Source organism: Gopherus flavomarginatus, chromosome 8, assembly GCF_025201925.1.
Source record: "Gopherus flavomarginatus isolate rGopFla2 chromosome 8, rGopFla2.mat.asm, whole genome shotgun sequence".
In the NCBI taxonomy this organism is placed as follows: Eukaryota; Metazoa; Chordata; order Testudines; family Testudinidae; genus Gopherus; species Gopherus flavomarginatus.
In genome coordinates this window covers 34,289,308-34,301,383 of record NC_066624.1, presented here as the reverse complement: position 1 = coordinate 34,301,383, position 12,076 = coordinate 34,289,308, and the positions used below count along the sequence as shown (strand labels likewise).

Here is a 12,076-nt window from a genome sequence, read left to right as displayed (position 1 = left end):
TTCTTTAATTCTCAACCAAAATGGACAGCAGGGGTACAGAGTCTGGGAGTTCATGAGGTTCTTGCACTACTTATTTATTTAGATTTGTAAACCAAGAGACACCTGTCTGACGCTCTAGGCACCTCTGGCAATTAATTAAAAATACTAGCTGGTGTTCTCTGCATACTAGTCACATCCTATCTATCAGCAAGGATTACTGAAACCATAAGATTGCATGAAAAAGCAGTACTGGTGCAGTACAATCTCCCTTGCCTGTTTACTCAAAGATGAGTGAGCAGGTCATCCAAGGATCCTGCAAAGCTCTGACACTGAGTGATTGGTGAGCTGCCACCTCCATAAGTTAACGTAATAAGCATGTAAAAGGCTCCTGCGAAGTACTGTATGAAGCTGATGAAATATATCAAAGGGCACCCCACGGCACAGCACCCTGGAACAATGTGTCAAAGGAAAACTATAAGGCTAGAGGAGGGATCTCTCACAACTTCTGTATCTCGTTTACATCACTCAATTCCTTTGATACTGGTATATTAGCATGATAATGTGTACTTAGTGGGGACAAAATGAAGAGTAAGAGAGAAATAGAAGACTTAGCTGGACTCCAAACTCTCCTACATAACATCTCTATAAGAGCCCTCCTCATGCATTTCATGGACCATGAAGAGCCGTTTGACAAAATAAACAAGAAAACACTAGTTTACTAATAGGAATGACCTATTTAAGAAAAAAAATGGTTAAGTAAACATAAATATTCCATCTTTAATAATGTTTCTCTCATCAAATACCAACTTTCCATTCTTACACACACAAAGTTCCCTCTGACTTTGGAGAGATGCATGCACATAAAGGTTTCTGGATCATTCCTCTAATAACTAAAGCCCAATTCTGGCAGCTTTAGTCACACTGAATACCACCTTACTTCATGAGTAGGCCTTTGAATTCATGAATCAAGGTACTACTCAATGTGAGTAATGAGCAAATATACTTGAGTTCACAGGAGAAATTTCAGAAGATTAATTCTGATGTATTGAAGAGATGAAATGGGTAGTTAGGTACAATGGGATAAAAAGGTGCAGCGTGACTCTTGCAGGCAAACAGGAAAGTGTGAGGTCTAACATATGTTCTCTCAAACACTCACATGGCCCACACACATTTATGTTTGATATGAACACACTGACTGCACTAGTGACAGCTGTTTCAAAGAAGAGTGGCCAGAGGCAGGCAATGACTTTTACATTCACAGCTACTAAAGCTACTATTTCAGTTACCTGCTTGCCTTGCCTGATAGAAGCCACTTTGTAAATTCACCTCAGGCAAATATGGAGAAATAAGTAATGCGCTCCTCTGAGAATCCCAGTCAGTTCAGCTCCTGCCACCTTTTGTTTAGCACTTTGGTGAACATACTCTTTTACAAGGCTGACCATTTGCTCATGGCCTGAGGGCAATTTAGTTGCAGACATTAGTATGAAAAAGACTGTGTTGAGCACAAACCTCCCCACATAGGGATCTGTAAGCCAACTTTAATGAAGAAAAGGCCAAGCTTTTGAACCTAGAATCCCCACCACCTCAAATATACCTCAAACAAGGAAAAGGAAGGTCAGTGGAAACAGAAATCCAGAGCTTTTTATAAGATTACTCCCAACAAAATCTTCAAGTATTTTTTGCATATCTTTCTACACACTTATAATTAGTTCTCCAACGACTTTTGTAATAGCTGAAAGACAGCAGAATACATTGTGCAAAACAGTGTACCGTATCTGCTTATTTGTGTGATATTCACTATTCTCTGCTGCAGCATGCTTACTTCAAGAAAACTAAAACTTGTAATTAACAGAAGTTAATTAATTCAGTGGATTCATTAACCTTTTTGAACCATGTAACCTGAACACCAAATTAATCAGTATTATGATGCCAAAATTACTTAAGATGTGTGGCCCTTTGGACTACATTTTCTGCAGAAATACACCAAAAACAAAAAACCAAACAAACAATTAAAATAACCGCCTTTCAAGTGGTTTCAAACACATTTAAATGTAGGTATATTTGGATCTAGAATTTTGGTTTAGCCCACTATAAAGTTTCAATCCAGGTTCTGGTTTGGGCCACTTGTTGAATTTGTATCTGGCTCAAAGTTCTCATTTCAAGCAATCTGAAAGTTCATGATTGTCTGGATATGAGGTTTTGGTGTGGGTCCATCTCTCTCTCTGTTAAAGCTAATTACAGGCGGCGCTTGTAACACTGCCTATAATTAAAGCTGTCTGACACTTTTCATTATAAGATCCTGTTTTACTTGCTTTAAATTTTGCCAAATAGTAATGAATCAGGCTGAAGTTCTCCATGCCAAGTGTCTACCTCCGTCTGAATTTTTCATCTGATTTTGAGAACAAGACTAGGAAAATAAGCTGTTTTGTCAATGTTAAAAATGATAGTTGCCTTTTCTTTGAAAAAGCTCTGTATTTTGCACTGGTGTACTACTGGACCACTGCTGGACTACTGTTTATGTGAATTGTCCACAACTCAAGAAGGATGTTGATCAACTGGAGAAGGTTCAGAGAAGAGCCACAAGAATGCCTAACGGATTAAAAAAACACGCCTTACAGTGACTCAAGGAGCTCAACCTATTTAGCCTCACAAAGTATCTAGATGTGGAATAAATATTTAATAATGGACTCTTCAATGTAGCAGAGAAAGATATAGCATGATCCAATGACTGGAAGTTGAAGCTAGACAAATTCAGATTGGAAATAAGGCGTACATTTTTAACAGTGAGAGTAATTAATCATTGGGACAATTTAGCAAGAGTCATGGTGGATTCTCCATTACTGACAATTTTCAACTCAAGATAGGATGTATTTCTAAAAGATCTGCTCTAGGAAAAATTTTGGGTAAGTTCTATGGTCTCTGCTATACAGGACATCAGACTAGATGATCAGAATGGTCCCTTCTGGCCAAATCTATGAACCCCTAGTTAACATTAAAATAAAAAAAAATAACTGAATCGGGTATAGACAGTACATTAACAAATTATTCATATTTTTCTATGCTGCCTAAGAGAATCAATGACAGAAGGATGTCACTAATCGCTCCTAAAATTCTGCTCATGTGGTTTCCAAACTTTGTGGTAGGTCTGTAACCCAGAAGACCTATCAGGAATAAGGAATAGGTTTCATACACTATTTACACAATGGATCGTAAAAGACCATAAAAGTGGGGCGAGGGAGGGAGAAGAGACAGCTAAGCTAATTGCTGGCACCTACTTATGGCTGATGTCCAGTGCAGGTACTCCATAGGGAAGGTGACCAGATAAATGGCTTAGAAAAGGACTTAAAAAGGAGGTGTTCATTAAAGCAATGGAATGGGATGGAGGGGTTGGGGACTCCTATGACTGATACAGCTTGGAGCCAACACCCCTTTCTTATAGCCCACCATAACCCTCCTATGAGGGGCAGTGGAGGGTAAGGTCCTAGCCATGGCTGAAGGGACCTGGATGGAAAAAGAGGGGGAGCTGGTGGAAGACCCCTCATGTAATTATGGAATGAACATGCACTGTACACTTTATTCTGCCGGGTACTCCCAGACAGCTAATAATAAAGTTGCGGCCTGATTAAACCCATGTCAAATGTCTCCTCTCCTTCTTTCAGTACAGCCGGACAATAGCTGTCATGTGGACAAGCGTGTTCTGCAGTTGTTACAAAAAGGTAAACATTGAGGAATGGTCGAATTATGTTATTTGCAAAATTTGCAAATGCAAAATTCATTTGTTAGTGACTATGATAGTGATTGTCACTATGGAAGGTATCAAAATGAGTTATATAAACTAAAAATCCTGATTATATATCACATTCTTCTCTCCTCCTTACTGCATGGTCTAATAGAGCTTTTTCCATCTCTATTATTGTATGGCTTTTAAGGTAATTACATGCCTACTCATGTGTAATAGAAAAGAGAAAATACCAATGATGCATTTATAGTAATCAGTATGTCACCTGCACTAATTGCAAAATAGAAAATTCTTGAAGGAAGAGTGATATCATGACTTTTAGTTTATGTTGTTGCAATGTTCAAGTGAAACAGCCTTACCAAAGCTCACACAAGAGAAGAATGGCAGAGCTTGAAACAGGACTTGGATTCCTGGGTCCCAAATTGGGACTCCCAATCCAGTACACTATCCACAGTAGTACTCTGCCTGATACTAGTGACATGAATTAATATTTAAAGGGCAGGAGTTATCAGGACAGTTTTTTTTTTATTTCTCTCTCTCTTTCTTTCCAGTACATTTGTTTTCATCCAATATTCCAGTTTCTCCCCAGCTGCACATGCATTTTCAAAAATAACTGTAATTGTATAGTATGTATTCAGTTGCTAATTCTCTTAACGCCCCAGGATGCTTTTCTTCTGGACCAAGAGATTAGAAGTTCCAATTTTCTGTGTGTTCCCTGACCTCCCATTTATCAATAATTATTATTAAATTCTCTACCACTCACTGATTACTCAGACTTATTTCCTTTATTTTTCTTGTTAAAGCAAGATTTTAAAGACTTTTTAACATTCTGAAAAGGTATTGGTTTTAGATATCAGCAAACAGATGAAAGATTATAAAGACTGGATGTGTTAGAAAATATACCAGAGTGACAACTTGAGAACAGGTAGATAACTCTAGTTGATCGATGGCAACAATTCAGATATAATGTGATCAAAGATGGCACTGCCTCCTGTGCCCTATATTAGCTTATATTACCCAGTATGGGGTCAGGTTGACAACGTTTGCACCAAGAAGTAAAGTTACAAGGTAGGGAAATGATTTAGCTAAAAGTTAAAGTAACTTCTAAATATTTCTAATACAGCTTCAATAAATGGATTTCCTCTCAGCATTTTAATTATATAAACTCTGCAGAAGAAATTGAGCTTTTGTAAAGAAGCTGGATCATCAATATTGCACAATCATTTTAGCACAGCTACAATTTACCATCTTAAGAGAAGATGGATGTGGAAAACCAGTGTCCCAGATAATATCATTTCACTTTGTAAACATGCTTTCTTACAGTACTCCTCTGCATAGTCCCTCTCATCTCTTTACAGCTCTCATTTACTAACTTTTTCTGTCATGGTCAAACTATGAACTGACACCAAAGTAGTTCTTTTTTATTGCTAGAATTTATCATAGCGTAACAGCATTATAGGAACATTCACAAGATGCTGTTAGCAGTATGTTGTTTCTGCACAGTGGGAAAGGTGGTATTGGTAAAAAAATAAAATCAGACTTGAAAATTGATTCCAGAACTGTGGAAGTGCACAAAAATGTAGCTAAGCCTTGCCTAACATCTCTTTTATAGCACTGAATTATTATTATTTTTGAAGTATTTGTTTTATGGTGATTAATGCTAATGTTCATCACACAAAAGGACAGTGTGAGAAGATTAGTTTGTAGGGACATACATACTTCATATGAATTTTTTTATTTTAAATTACTGTCATCTTGATGAGCTTTAAAGTAACTCTCCACTATCAAGATGGTGGTTTCAGAAGATAAAATTGTCTGACCCATAGCCCAGTTCCAAATAGGAAAGTTATTCTAACTTTCTTGTTTGCAAGTGGGGATGATGGAATTTATTATAAGCTTGAATTTATTTTTAACTTGCTGAAGAATGAATGCTTGTGTGACTGGCTATGTTGTGTTAGGATTTATTTGTAGGGTGTGAAAGTGAATATGTGGCTGTGTGACAGCATCCATAAAGTCCACAGGGAGAAGGGGTCAGAAACAAAAAAGGTCCCTCAGGTTTAAACAACCCTAAATAATGTCTCAAGGATGCTCATTAACATATGTTCTGTGTTTAAATGTCCTAGGAAAGCTATGATTATATTCTATAATTTCAACTAAATAGCAGTTTTTAAATTTTTGCTTATCAAGAATGTCCTATTAAAGTGTGCATTATATCTCTGCTGTGGGTGGGTGAGGGGCTGGGGAAGGAACAGTCTAGCCACCACATAAGAATTGAAGTCTAAGGAGGAGGCTGTATAATGCACTCTGAAGATGTGGCTTATACATCAGATAATAATTCGGTTTCAGTATTAAGCTGTTGTGCTGGGGTCTCACAGAATACAATGTAAAACATTTACACCACTTTTTTTTGTTTCTTAGAAGGACACATTTTTCCACAGAATTTTAAAATCAACCTTTTTTTTTCTTTTTAAATATATTAAATTAAGATTCTATTGGAAGAGAATCACAGTAGTCAGGCCAAAGAAACAGACAAAAAATCCTCTCACAAATAACCATGTGCAAGTGACATTATGGATTTGACCTGAACCTATATCTGCCTGGATACGTATCTGAGCCAACTCAGAGCCCTTCTCAATTCAAAATTTTGAAGTCCAGTTGCAGGACTTAAATCTATATCTGACATATTAGTGTCTTTTCAACACAAGCCACATTTTCTCTCCATTGCTGTTACTTACTGGTTGCACAGCTCCTACATTCATTTTGTAATGCCACTTTTTTTCTGTTGTTCATCTCAGCCCAAAGCTCTGATACCGTTTCAAAAATACTGAGAGAAACAGGCATTCCTGATATTTAAATACTGCAACAGATTAATGAAATCAGTTCCTCAGAACTTTAGGCTCTGGGGACAGCTAGTATAATGTTAAGAATCCATCAAAGCACCTGCACTACACAGCTTCCAACTTTGGACTTAACTCAAGCTGGCACTGCTCCTCCATTACTTTCTATACTAACTTTGTTTTAAACATTAACTCCTGTGCATTTCTACCAAAATCCATATCTTTTGGCAAGAGATTACCACTGCCACTGGTTTAATTTTATCAGACCTACAGCATTAATTACAGCTATTCTGGGAGATATTACTAATTAATGAAACTAATTAGCTATAACAAAAAATGACCACCATGGTTTACAAAAAAATTCTCCTCTCTCTTGAAAAGCAATTTGGTATTGCATATATCTCAGTGTGCTTACTCCTATTGAGAGGCAGCAAATTTTGAAATAAAATCTCTTTTATGAAGTTAAATACAGTGTGTGAATAGGAGCAGCATTTGAAATCTTTGGTGTGGAATTACATGCATGCTTAGATGTAACTTGCACTCCCAGCAGCACTTTTTCTTTTAATTCCTCCTTTCCTAAATTTGGATGATGGTCAGCCTGCTGAGGGGGTTGAACTGTCAATGAGGACATCTCATCAGATCTCATTCGGTGATAATTTTTCTTGCCAAACAAACACATTATTTCTGTTGTTCTTTTTACATTTTTCTGAGTACTTTAAAGTTCCAGCTTTCACTTCCAGCTGCTAATTTGAGAGTACTGTCTCCGTGTCTGTCAAATTTTGCATCATTCAGGGCATGTCTATTAAATTGCTCATATAAGTGTGTCTATATTCCTGATCTGCTACCCAGTCCACAAGAAGCAAAGCAGTGTTATGAGCCCGCAGGGAGAGAGGATTCAGCACTACCACGCTCCCACCTGGCTCTGACAAAAGTAGGAACAACGATAATACATAGCCAGAGTGTTGCCACTAGTACTAAGCATTGACCTGCTAAACCCAGAGTTGTGAGTTCAATCCTTGGGGGGGGCATTTAGGGATCTGGGGCAAAAAATCTGTCTGGGGATTGGTCCTGCTTTGAGAAGGGGGTTGGACTAGATGACCTCCCAAGGTCCCTTCCAACCCTGATATTCTATGATTCTAAAGACCCGCAAGTCTTTGCAGTCCAGAAACACAAGGACCTAAGTGGGGACTAGACTCTTCCCAGAGATATGAGAGAGAGGGGGAAGGTTCTTTGCAATCTTTCCCCACCCCAAAACCTTCTTTACTCCATGTGTATACACCAGCAGTTGACAACCTTTCAGAAGTGGTGTGCCAAGTCTTCATTTACTCACTCTAATTTAAGGTTTCACATGCCAGTAATACACTTTAACGTTTTTAGAAGGTCTCTTTCTATAAGTCTATAATATATAAATAAACTATTGTTGTATGTAAAGTAAATAAGGTTTTTAAAATGTTTAAGAAGCTTAATTTAAAAGTAAATTAAAATGCAGAGCTCCCCAGATCAGTAGCCAGGACCCAGGCAGTGTGAGTGCCAATGAAAATCAGCTCGCGTGCCGCCTTCAGCACACGTGCCATAGGTTGCCTGCCCCTGGTATATACCATACACAAGAGAAAATACGAGCAAACGAAGGTCTAAAAATCTGGTTTTTACCTTAAAAATAATGATAAACATTTACATGGGTGCTCTAAATATGAAGCAAAACTCCACAAAGAGAATTAGTATGAAAATCTAATATAAACTCTCAGCACAAATACAGTGTTTCCATCTTTAGTCCTACAATTTTAGTAGAGGTTTTAACGTACTGTAATTGCATACTAAAATGCTCTTTAAAATCTAAATGGCCATTTACAACCCATCGATAAGATGGTCAGTTACTTAACAAATGTTATTTTCTGTCTAAAACAAAATGGAAGAAATTGTAGGTTTTTAATCAGTAATGATTATTTAGAAGTGTGCAGACAAATGCAGAAGTATAACATTATGTAGCATTTGGCCTTGTTCCAGCAAAATGTTAATGTCTTCAGAAGGCCTACTCAAGTGCTTAGAGTTATACAAGTATCTAAGTGTCCTGCTAGACTGGAGCCTTACTCAATTGAGTAAAAAGTTACTTGGTTCTTCCTAATTATACTGGACTTCCACGTCCATAGAGAAATGAAAAGTCACAGTGATCACTAGTAGCACATTTTCATGTATCAGCAGCAAAACAGTTTGTACTTTTATAATTTTTGAAAGCACTGAGCTCTGAGAATGAAATTTCCCTGGTTGGCATGCACTTTTTTTTTTTTTTTAAGTTTGATAGAAAGTCATCCAGCCATTTTTTATATATTTCTCTTGCTTTCAAAAGTATAGACCACTTTTTACTTATACATTTACTTTTACGGTAATAAGTGCTATGCTTGGCAGTAAATATTCAAAGGCTCAGGTCCTTAGCATGAAAATAAAATGTCTATACATAACTTACAAAGTAAGAGCAATGAAATCCCATTCTTAATTAATCGAGGTGCTCAGAAATTATGGTGACAGGGGATATATAAGTACATAGATAGCTAAACTGTATTTTGCGGCACTGCAGAGCATAGGGCACCTAACATTATATGCAGGCCTGTGAAATACATATATGCCTCATGGTGAGTTAAAGGTAGAAGCAAATTAAGGAGACATACAGCAGGGGCACCAACTCTGGGGCTGGAGCTACAGGCACCAACTTTCCAATGTGCCAGGGGGTGCTCACTGCTCAACCCCTGGCTCTGCCACAGGCCCTGCCCCAACTCTACCCCTTCCTATCCCTTCCCCTGAGTCTGTCATGCCCTCGCTCCTTCCCCCACCCCCAGAGCCTCCTGCATGCCATGAAACAGCTGATTGGGAGGTGCAGGAAGGGAGGGAGAGGCACTGATTGGCGAGGGTGGAGGATCTGGGAGCACAGGGGGGTTACTGATGGAGGGGGCTGCTGACATATTACTGTGGCTCTTTGGAAATGTACATTGGTAAATTCTGGCTCCTTCTCAGGCTCACGTTGGCCACGCCTGACATAGAGCCTTACAGGGCTGCCCAGAGGATTCAGGGGGCCTGGAGTCTTCGGTGGCAGGGGCCCGCCTGGGACCCGCCGCCGAAGTGCCAGAAAGACCCCCCGCCGCGGGTCTTCGGGGCACTTAAGCAGCGGGTCCCAGAGCGGAAGTACCCCCCCCCCCCCACCGCTGAATTGCTGACGATGACCCGGAGCGGAAGAAGCTCTGGGGGCCCGGGCCCCGTAAGAGTTTTCCCGGGTCCCCGGAGCCAGTGAAGGACCCTGCTCCAGGGCCCCCGAAAAACTCTCGTGGGGGCCCCTGCGGGGCCTGGGGCAAATTTCCCCTCTTGCTCCCCCTCCCCCCCGGACGGCCGTGGAGCCTTAAGGCTGAAATCCACCCTCAGAAACAAATGCATGGGAAATCAATGGGAATGTTCATATGCCTCTGTTAGCAAGACGTGGGCCCTTAACATTAACTCTCTTTCAGTTTCCCATTGGGTCACACAGTCTTGATGTTACTTAATCACAGCTTTTCCCCCTTTTGCCTATGAATCTGTAGAGCAATCAGTGCTCACTATATTCTAGTTCCTTGGGGAACCTAAACTCCACTCTGTGTGCTCTCTTTTAATAAAAATGCATCCCGAGAGAAACTTGGAAACCTGCAGTTAAATGGAAAGTATAATTCACTTGAACCTATGTCTCTGTGTGCCTGAAAGGTATATCATGCAAGTAACATAAATAAAATATAAATTGTAAGGTAATGGAAAAGTGCCTCGTTAACTTTTCTTTCTATTTCCATACAGTCAGAATTCCTTAGAATAAAAGAAAAAAATCTAAATAATAATTTAATTTAGATTTAGTAATTTAATTTAAATTTAGTAATTTAATACCAACTGAAAAAAAGACGACACTTATTTACCAACATCTAATGAATGATAAACTGACTTGTTTATAGTACAAATTGTTTTCTTCAACAAGTATTTTAAAAGGGGTGACAAAAACAAAAGTTATGGGCATAGAATTGAGACAGCTTATTGAGCTTATGGGCTACAGTCAGGTAATTAAACCAACACCACATTTTATGAATAGATATTAAAACAGATGAGCAAACAGAGGAACTGAGAATTAGCATCCACCATGATTAAAATAGAGAGGATCATATTCTGGCTTCTGATATTCATATTCTGGGTTTCTGTTGGTTTCAATGTGAGTTGTATGCACATGTACATAGCCAGAATATGAAACTGTTTTGAATATATATTAAATATATAATATGCAAAATACAATTCATGTAGATAGATGCAGACATACACACACTTGCACAAATGGAAATTGCTACTTGACCTTTCAGAGAGTTTCTGTGAGGTGCCTGATATACTGTAATGCTATTATTTATATATCCAAAACTGATTTCACTGAGGTTAAGTGCCAAGACAAAACTGTACAATATTACAGTAAAAGAACACAACAGGCCATATATTAAATCATTATTATTTTTCCACATAAGCAAATAAATGATAAGTATGTAAAATGTGACATCTGCTCAGAAGGAAGCAGGATGACTTGCAATGGTCAGGCTGACAGGCATTCCGGCTGAAATGTGTATGTTCTGATCCAGTTAGGATTATGTTCATGTCCCAGCTTTCAACAATGGATAGTTCACTCATAAATACCATAACACACATTGTCCTCTGCATTACTAGGTAGGGATTGGAAAGAGAGAAGTGCACCTCCACCTTCCCATAACTCTGCACACGTCCCTCCAAAGCATATTCCCAGGAACAGGAAAAAAAGTGAGCCAGAGTCAAAAGGACAATTTACATGGTATTATTCCCCTCCTCCCTCTGCCATCTCTATAGGAATTAATTGTATGATTAATCTGGTCCGTTGTGAAATAAGACTGTTAGTACCTATATGCTACTTGTATGATATTTATATTAGACTATATATGTAGGCATAAAAAGTTTGTACTAGATCATGCTAATATATTCTAGATACAATGCTGAGAGCTAGTTATATACCAGCTGAGAAATTTGTTCAATTTCTTTGTTAATATCTCTATTTGATACAAAAATAAACTGTAAATATGAGCTTTAGCCAGTTCAATGTACTCTCTTAGCTATAGACTCTCTGTGAAGTGTGAACTGCACAGTTTGAGCTGAAGCAGTTACTGTAGCCTGTTATTCCTAGTACAAATGCTCAAATGTTACATCCCCTATGCAATCTGCCAACATTATTGTATTTTATGTGCATTTCTGTGTCTTCCCTTTCTAGGTCATCAACTTCTGAGTGAGCTGTCTGAGCCATATAAAACACTGTTTAAGGTACAGAGGATCAAACACTAATTTGGGGACACATTACAAGAACAGCTACAAGATGTTCATATTACCAACACAGTGCATTTATAATTCTTATAATAATACTTCGCACATCAACATCACTTTTCGGCTAAGGATTACAAAGCACTAACAAACATTAACTGCTTGAGCTTCAAAGCACTCCTGTGAGATAGGTAGA

At 38.5% G+C, this 12,076-nt stretch overlaps 1 protein-coding gene across 2 annotated transcripts in view; it reads right to left on the bottom strand.

The window, feature by feature from the left end:
• PCDH11X (protocadherin 11 X-linked) overlaps nt 1-12,076 on the bottom strand; it is a 970,783-nt gene that overhangs the window by 451,323 nt on the left and 507,384 nt on the right. The window lies entirely within an intron of this gene.